This window comes from Marmota marmota, unplaced genomic scaffold, assembly GCF_001458135.2.
Source record: "Marmota marmota marmota unplaced genomic scaffold, marMar, whole genome shotgun sequence".
Classification (NCBI taxonomy): Eukaryota; Metazoa; Chordata; class Mammalia; order Rodentia; family Sciuridae; genus Marmota; species Marmota marmota.
In genome coordinates, this window is record NW_026000242.1 from 15,897,305 (window position 1) to 15,907,341 (window position 10,037).

The window sequence follows — 10,037 nt, forward strand, 5'->3', positions numbered from 1 at the left end:
TAATATGGGTTTGAACAGCATTCATGACATTAATTTATTCCATCTAGTCTGCCGAGTTAGATCAAGATCATCTCCTCTATTCTCTGCCTCCACTAATTCATTTCACACAGAGATTTACAGAAGTGAGTTTAAACATGTGGGTCTAGAAATTAATTTAGATGGTCTCTAAGTTTTTTCCCTATGTTATATTTTCATCATTCTGAGAATCAGAAACTTGTCTATGGTTGTTTCAAATGCTTTCAGCATGAAAACTCTCTTAAAGTCATTATTTTACATGAAAGAATAGTTTGTGGAGAATCAAGAAAGTTTTTTTGAGCCAGAGAAAAATGTGATCAGAGCTGCTGCTTTTGGTAAGTTAAATTTCACATTGGAATAGGATGTATTAATTGGGGAAGTTGTACTGGGGGACCTATTTTGAGACTGCTTTGGTTTGGATCTGGAATGTCTTTCAAGGGCCTGTGTGTTAAAGGCTTGGCCCCCAGTCTGTGGTGCTGTTGGGAGGTGGTGAAATTTTGGGGGAGGTTGGGCCTAGTGGAAGGAAGTTGGGTCACTGCGGGCATGTCGCTGAAGGGGATATTGGGACTCTAGCCTCTACCCCTCCAGCCCCTTTGCTTCCTGGCCACCATGAGCTATGAAATCTTACCTGCCACATACTCATACTATGACATATTGTGCTACCACAGACCCAAAACAACATGGCCAAGTGGCCTGAAACATCTGAAACTGTGAGCCAAAGAAACTCTTCTTCCTTCTAAATTGACTATCTCAGGTATGTTGTCATAGTGATGGAAAGATGGTGAATACCGAGACCAAAAGAATAGTTCATATATAAATTCATAAGGACCTGAATTAGACAGGGAGTGGTCAGTGAAGGATGAGCCGTAAGAGTGGGAAAGGAGGAATGGTCTGCATAGTAGATCTAGTAAGATTGAATACTAGGGTAAACTGTGGTTGACAACAATTATTTGCATGTTTCAAAATAGTAAAGATGATTTTCAGTGTTCCCAACACAAACAAATAATAAAGGTTTGAGGTGATGGATATGTCAAATATCCTGATCTGATTATTATACATTGTATCCATGTATTAAAATATCATTCCACACTCCATAAATATGTACCGTTGTTCCATGTTTTATTCAGATTATACTCCAAGCACTGATTCTCAGAAGGTGAATTACACCGTTAAAAGTTCAAACATTCTTTTGGGCTTCATGGCCTCGTGATCTGACTTTCTTGTTTGGCTGTCCATATAAATTAAGCAACTAATTGTGAGTCTCCACTGGGTGATCTGAACCTAGGAGACTCAAGCCTGGCTCTAGGCCAAGCTGAGGTGAATAACATTCACTTTCAACGTTCTTTTCATCCCTTTCTCTTTCTTCAGTCCTTGATGAATCTGCAGAGAATGTGCTATGCAGGCACTGTTCTGGCACTACCTGAACAAAGAAAGCCGAATTCCTGGCCTGGAGGAGCTTCAAGTCTGGGGAACAATTACAATTTGGTGACACTGTTTGTAAAGGACAGGCACTGAGCTGAGCTGAGGGAATAATAGAGAGCTTCCTCAACCAAGACTTGGAGGTTCAAGGATTTTCAGAGGAGCTAAAATTTGAGTTAAGGCAAGCAGAGGAATTAGACACTGGCATGAAATTGGCTCCACCATTGCTATGTACTAGATGTAAGACCTAAAGCAAGTTTTGAGCTTCACTGAACCACAGTTCTCTCATACATAAAATAGGGATGATTACGCCTACTCCACAAATTGTTGTGGAGGGCGTAGAGAATGCTTGTCAAGTATTTGGTACATAATGATAATAGCAAACAATTGTGTAGCATTTACCTGTACCAACCATTATTCTTATTCAACAGTTATTTGAATTTCTCAGGCAGTTATTCTCAGGCAAGTAAGATCATCAAATCCTTATAAAATCCCTCGGATGTGGATGCTTCTTTTCTTCTCATTTTATAAATGAAGACACCGAAGCCAAAGGTGTTAAATAAGCAGCTAGCTTTTTCGTCACTCGTAAGTGGTTAGACTGGAATTTTAACCTATGCTTTTAATTGCTATCCTATAGAGTCTCCATAAAAAGTACAAAAATAAGGGGTTATTAGTAAGAAGAAAAAACACACAAAGCAGAGGAAACAGTATGTTTTAGCACAGGAAGTAAAATATAACACTGTGGCTTATCAATAAGACTGGTTCTGGTGGGATATTACTGTATTCAGTTAGGATTTTCATTAGCCAGATAAGGAAACCAACTCAAAACAGCTTAAGATAAAAGAGAATTTGTTAATAATGTCAGGGGCTCACCTGATGGATAGGAGGTTGAAGAACCAGGCTTTAGAAACATTTAGGATCCACAGAAGCCTATGGATACCAATAGGCATTGTGGGAAGGGAAGAGTTTAATGAGCAGCACCTAGAAAGAACAACACCCACCCTAGCCCAGCTGGCTCAAGTTCAAAGCCCTTGGAAAATGCCCTAATGGTGGAGCTTATTAATGTGTTCTAAGGATGGGGGAAGGAAGATCTGAGCTTCTCATCTTCTACTAAGGGAAATGGTTTCCAAGAATTATCCTCTCTCCAAAACACGCAGTGAAGAGTTATCTCCCACCAGAAAACTGGGTGGTATTGGCATGGACTATTAGGTTGGGATGGATATCAAAAGCTCGGTAATGACCTGGAGAAGTACGTGTATTCAGATTAATGATAGTTGATAGAAGTGTCATTCCTGATGTCATCGAATAAGTATTTATTTGAACTCTGAGGCTTTGAGTTCCCAGAAGAGACATTTGATCATTTTTTCTCACAGTCATAAAAGTCGACATGGCCTCATTACTCTTAGGGGATTTGAAACATTTCTGGAAAAAAGATAATACCCAAAAGATTATTCTTTTTTATCATATTTGAAGCCTAATATGTATAGCTCCCTCATCCTCAGCTTTGAAATGACAGTTTTTTGGCTTTTTCTCTCTTCTTACAGTTCCCTGGTAAAGAGCTGATTCTTTAACTAAAATTAAGGTAGATGAAATATCCCAGAAATTACATGTTCTGTTTTATGGCTGGGTTCTTTAATACAGAGTGAGAGAATTTTTAGAAGTGGAGGAAATGTTAGAAATTGCCTAATGTCTTCATTTTCTGGATGAGAAAACTAAGCTCCAAAGACTTTTGTGGCCAGCCCAAGGTCAAACAGAAACAAAACTCAGGTTGTTGATTTTAACTCCCTACTTTTTCCATTCTGATTCAGATTCTTCAGTAAACTGTCTGAGCTTCAAAATTTGCAGGGATTATATTCTCTCTGGGGATTATAAAACGGCTTCTCTCCATTTTTCCTGCATCCCAACATTGTCTCTTTTTAGTTTCTACCTCATTTAGCTCTTGCATCTGGCCAGTGAGTATTTGATCGTATTGGAAGGATCATTATGTTCTCTACACTCTGAGTATTAGTTTCTTCTTCTCTGCTCCTTTATTTTTTGCCCAGATACCCTGTGCCACATAACAGTATTTCAATACATGTGTGAATGGAAATTTGTAGATTGACTAGTTTGATTTCCCAATCACTCCCCACCTCCCCCCAAATTTCTGTACTTCAAGCCTCAGGCTGCCCGCATGCCCGCTATGGCAACCTACTTAGGCTACAGCTATGTGTTCATCTCTTTCCTACTCTGTTTCTAACCAACAAAATGAACCCACTATCTTGGGCTTAGTTACCCTTGTTAACTTTGATAACCTCATTATTAGGCATAAATGGAGAATGTCAGTTTCAGATACCTTCAGCTGCATCATAAACTGCCATGGAAATTAGTGGCTGATAAACCCAATCATTTATTATTTCTCATGAGTCTATGTTTGGATGCATCTGCTGCTGTGGTAGAGCCTGGTTAATCTTGGCTTTTTCAAGCATCTGCCGTTGACAGACAAACCGGGGACGGGTTGATCTAGGATCACTTTGATAAAAACAGCGTGGCTTTTGCCACCTGGTCTTTGGCCTTCTGGAAGGCTAACCTAAACTTGTTTTCATGGTAGTGGCCAAGCTCAAATAGAGAAGCAGTGAAAAATTCAAAGGTTCATTTTCAAGCCTCTGCCTGTGTCATGTTGATACTATTGGTGAAAGGAATGCACAAGATAAGCCAGTAGTCAGTGGAGGAGAGTAGACAGATTAAATCCAGGAAATTGTGAAAATTGGGATGGTCTAGTACAACATCCAAATTGAATTAAACATCAAATTTTTTGTGTGTGTGTGTGCACGCACCCGCGCTCTGTTTTAGTGCAAGATAATAATAGTAATCAGTGGAGTGTACTTTAGTTGTTGCTTTGGCCCTCTGATCCTCTGTTCATTTCTACCATTTCTTGCAAAAGTACCTGTTTTCCTCAGTGACTCCTCCTCTTCGTGGTGTATGTAATTTGGGAGAGCGGCACATGACCACATTTCATCAATCAGAATACCACCTCCCCCTAGCCACAGTGTTGTTCAGGGATGGACATATTTCTCAAGTAGGGCTAGTAAGGGTCTGTATTCAAGATCTTTATTTGAAGCAGCCTTTCCCAACAAACTCCTTGTCAGGGCACAAAGCTAAAAGTATCAAGCTTCGTTGCTTTAGTTACTGACACTGTGGAGCCAAGAGATGGAGACAAACTCAATTCAGTGATGTTTTTTGAACCGCTAGATGTATCTATATCTGAAGCTAGATGTATGACTTATTTTTTTCAGTCATGTGTGTAACCGAAAAAATACCAACCCTAACCTCATTTTCAGTCATGTGAATTAATAAGTCTTGTCTTTTTATCTAGATGAGTTCAAAGGTTAAAAACACATAAATAATTAGATCATTTACTGCAATAATAAGCACTTAATATGTGTTATTGCTTGTTTATACCAATTTGAGTTGGGTTTTCTGTGGTTTGCAGCACAAAGAATCCTAACTGATGCAACTAATGAGAAAGATGTCAAAAGGATCCATTTACAAAAGCAACAGGAAAAAAACTTAAAAACCAAAGCTATAGGGATTAACCTACTGAGAAATAAGAGAGACAAAGGTGAAGACAATGACAACACTTTATTTAGGGACCAGAATAAGACTTAAGTATTTGGCCTGGGAATGTGGCTCAGTATTAAAGTGCTTGCTTGGTATACATATGGCTCTGGGTTTGATTCCCAGCATCACAATAAATAAATAAATCTGAATATTTGAAAAGAGGCAACCAGAGCCTGAATAGGAAATTCCTCATTTTAAATAGATAAAATTTCCATAAAATAATCTACAAAAATGTTTCTTTATTGGCCCCTTATTCCTTTCCTATACACTGATCCACCTACCCCAACTCTTTAAACAGAAACTCTTCTCCTTCTGTAATCATGGACTAATTCCTTCTGATTTACTCTTTCAAACATTTTCTGAGTCTGTTTCTTCTTCTGCATGCCTGCCCCAAACTTCCAGTTTGGGTCCTTATAAACTGTCACCCATAGTGCAATATCAACTTCCCAACAATCTTGCAGACACTTATTTTTCTAAAAATTTTACTGGTTCTTTTTAGTTGTACATAATGTTAGGATTCTTTTTGACATAATTATAAAAGCATGGAACATAATTTGCTCTAATTCAGTCACCGGTACTTCCCCTTCTCCTCCCTGCCCCTCTCCCTGTTCCCTTCTCTCTACTCTACAGATCTTTCTTGCAGACTTATTTTTGATGCTTCAAATTCACCCTCTAGTCCCAGCTCTTTAACAAAGCATTGAAGACCATCATCATCATCGTTGTCATTCTTACCCCATACTCCCTGTTGTCTGACAACACTCAGTGGCTTGCAATGCTCTGCCTAGACTCTGCTCTACCTTGCCTTCATCCCTTAGTTCATGTTGTCCCTGAGAGTGGCTTCTCCCACAGCACCCAATGTTCAGCAACAGACATTCCAGTTGCCTCCCTGAAGGGCAATGACCTGTTTGTGTGTTTACCTCCCAGCTTAGCTTGCAGGTAAAGAGTGTCTATCATTCATTTTGGTATCCTGGTGCCTAGTACAAGGCCTGGTATGTAGCACGCCTTCCATGAAGACTTGCTGATGAGTAGATGAAAGAATGCATCTACTCATTGGCTATCTAGGTCTCTGATTGCACAAGAGCAGGAGAAGTGACTATTTCTTTGATGGATTTTCCAACTATATAATAGGACCATAAGGAAGCCTCCTTCAGGCTGTGAGTGGGAGGAAACAAAGAATATTCAGGGTTGAGCAGTGAGTTGGAAAATGAATGTGGTCACTTGTGCTGAAACTGTCATTCTGTGCAGCAGCAATAATAACAAAACATAAATATTCATGTTCATTATACAGAGAGTTATGAAGTGTTGGCAGAGGATGTGCTGTCTGGAATTTTTGCTTCAGTACCTGAAGTTATTACTGATTAAAAACAAAAACAAAAACAAAACAAAACCTAAACCTAAACCCAGTGGTCTCTGAGAGCCAGCAAGGTGATGAGAAACTCTCCCAGTAATGGCTGAGCAAAAGGAGGTTCCTGGTGAGTACCAGCCCAGAGGGCTCCTGTCTGCCAAGACTTTTATTGGGAATATCATTAGGGTCAGCCCCAACTCCTGGTTGAAACCCAAGCCTGATTATTTAAGACAGTTACTTCTTGTCTACCAAAGAACATGCAAACATGTTGGCTCCTGAAGCTATTCTTTCTTTCTCAGAGAGTATTATTTTATTATTTAAATGAAAAAAAAATTTAAAGATTATAGGCACTATGTATACTCATGGAAGAAAATGTGGAAAAAATAAGATGTATAAGATAAAAGTAACCACTAATACTTCTACTCAAAGATTACTATTTTAGCATATTTTCTTTCAGTTATTTTTCTAAAAAATACAGAATTTAACTGCTGAACTGGTGGGATCTGGTTGTATCTGGAGAGGGTTAAAAAAGCTGGTTTTGCAACATATTCTTGCCAGTTGCTGGCTGAAAAACTGTGATTGGGGCTGTTCCCATTATCATTATTTTTAATAACTTAAGTCATCTAGTGTCAGAAGTCATCCCATACTCCTCCCTATATTGCATCACTACAACCAAGAGTTAGCAAATTCTATTGTTCTCACATAGTTCGTACTACTCAAATAAATTTCCTCCTCTTTGAGGGACACAGTCTTATTCCCTCAATCTCTTTGGTTCAGGCCCTTGAACCAAACCTTGACCTAATACTTGACCTCATAATTAATGCAAAAATTAGCTCAGAATGTATCACATATTTAAATGTAGAGTATGAAACTATAAAATTTTTAGAAAACAAATGGAAAATCTTCAGGTCTTAGGGCTAAAAAGAATTCTTAGGCTTATCCAGGCAGGGAATGCACACCTATAATTCTAGCTTCTCAAGAGGCTGAGAATTGAAATTTTGAGGCTAGCCTGGGCAACTTAGAAAGACCTTACCTAAAAAAAGAAAGAAAGAAAGAAAAGAAAACAGGTATATAGCTCAGTGACAGAGTTCTTGCCTAGCTAGCTTGTGCTAGGGCCCTGTGTGTGATCCTTAATAACACACACACACACACACACAAAACAAAACAAAACAAAACAAAAAAACAACTTACACTTGACACTGAAAACATGATTCATTAGAGGTACATTGATATATTGGGCCTCACCAAATTTAAGATATTTTGTTTTGAGAAAGACTTCCTTAAGAGGATGAAAAGAAACTACAGACTGGGAAAAAGTATTTGCAAACTGAATACCTGACAAAGAATTAGTATCTCATATATACATAAAAAAATCTTAAAATTAACCAAACAATCCACTTAGAAAATGGGCAAAATCATGAACAGACATTTTACTACAGAGGATATAAAATGGCAAATAAACATATGAAAAAAGATTTAAAATCCTTTGTCATTAGGTAAGTGCAAATCAAAACCACAATGACACATCCCTGTACCCCTATCGGGATTGGGGATTGAATCTAAGAGTGTTCTACCACTGAACTACACCCCCATCTCCCCTTAAAAATTTTTTTTTTGGATACAGGGTCTTTTTTAGTGGCCTCAAATTTGTGATCCTCCTGTTTCAGTCTCCTGTCTCAATTTTCTGAGTTACTGGGATTACAGGAATGTGCCACCTACCCAACTTCCTTCTATAACATTCTTGAATTGATCAAACAATAACAATGGAGTGGTTGCCAGGGCTTAGAAACAGGGATTGAAAAGGAAAATACATACAGCTATAAAAGGGCAGTGCAAAGCATTCATATGGTATTGGAACCATTCTAAATATTGACTGTGATGGTGATTGTATGATTTTTTTTCTATAAACATGAAAAAACACACAAACACAAACACACACTTCCAAATTAGTACATGTACATCTGGTAAAATCTGAACAAGACAAATGGTTTGTTATTGATGTCAATTTTCTAGTTGTTATATTGTAGTACAACTATGCAAGACATCATTGGGGAAAACAGAACAAAGGGTAGATGAGATGGCTTTATGTTATTACTTATAACTGAATATTGTATGAAATGCAATTCTTAAGAAGTTTAATAAAACATGCTTTCAAAAGTTGGAAAACACCTAATTAATGTGATTAAAATGTTAATCCATAAAAACAATAAACCCACAGAAAATTAGTGGTATTTTAGATAGATCCTGTTTAGATGGTCCACGTATACATACTTTTGTGTAAATGGAGGTAATTTTTAAAAAGAAGACCCTTCACATTTATGTAGTTTATTCATTCATGTTAATTCAGTTTATATTTAAAAAGGGTCAGGATTTAAATGGGTAAGAATGAGCAGGGAAAAGACATCAAGCCAAGAAATTAGCTATGTGGCTTATAATAAAGATACATATAACCTCAAATCTACAGCTTCATAAGGATGTTTAAGTAGCTTTCTTATAATTGACATGTGTTTAATATTGTTTTAAGTTCATCATCTTTATTCTAGATCATGAAAAAATGTTCAGATTATTGTTATTCTGTGTGATACTCTTTGGTTTATTTAAGAATGGACTCTATCTTGTTCTGCAAATGTTTTGTTCCTCTCTTAAAATAAGGTCAGAACAGTTGAACCCTCAGAATTGCATTATTTGGGTTGTATTGTTGCCTTTAAAATTCCTGGGTTCATTCGAGGAAGCACAAGGCTTTTGAAATAACTTCCACGAATAGTCACTTTTATTGACTGAATTAAGCCCCCAAATCCAATAATATGTATTAGAAATAGTTATTTGGAACAAATTAAGGAAAAATGAAGTCATAAAGGTGAGGCCCTAATCTAATAGGATTGGTGACCTCATAAGAAAAGATCTCTTCCTCTCTCCTCCTGTCTCCATATGCATGCAGCGAAGAAAGGCCATGTGAGCACACGGTGAGAGGTTGGCCATCTGTAAGCCAGGAAGGAGGTCTTCACCAGAACTTAACCATGCTGGTACCCTAATCTCAGACTTTCAGCTTCCAGAACTGTTAGAATGTTGTTTGAGCCACCCAGTCTATAGTATTTTGTTATAGTACCCTGAGCAGACTAATATAGTTGTCATGGTACACCTAGGTAGTTCTATTCACTGAGAGGAAAACTTTGACTAACAAGAGTTTGTTTCCTCCAGCATCTAGGAGGCTGGCCATCCTGACAGACATCTTGAGAGAAGGAAACTCTTTGAGAAAGACCATCAGTGGGAATCTGTACCTGGGGCAGCAGCAGATTTGGCTATTACAGAAAGGTTCCTAAGAAACATTCGAGATGGGGAGGCAGCCCATCCTCCAAGGCTGGTGTCCAGGGTGATGGCCATCCTCCTCCATGCTAACTTGTTTGCACCTCCAGAGATGAAAATAGAATGCACAGTCCTTCTTTGTTAGAGGTAGGCACAGGGTCAAGTTACACTAACAGGAAAGTTAGGGAAAACAAAGGGTATGTTTCATTCATTTCGAAATCATTAACAGCTAAGGCCAAACCTTGTCAGGTTTCAGTGGAGAGCAACCAGATCAATATTCTCTAAAGCAGTACTTCTCAATTTAATGTGCACATAAATCACCTGGTGAGGATGTTAAAATGAAGATTCTCAATTCAGT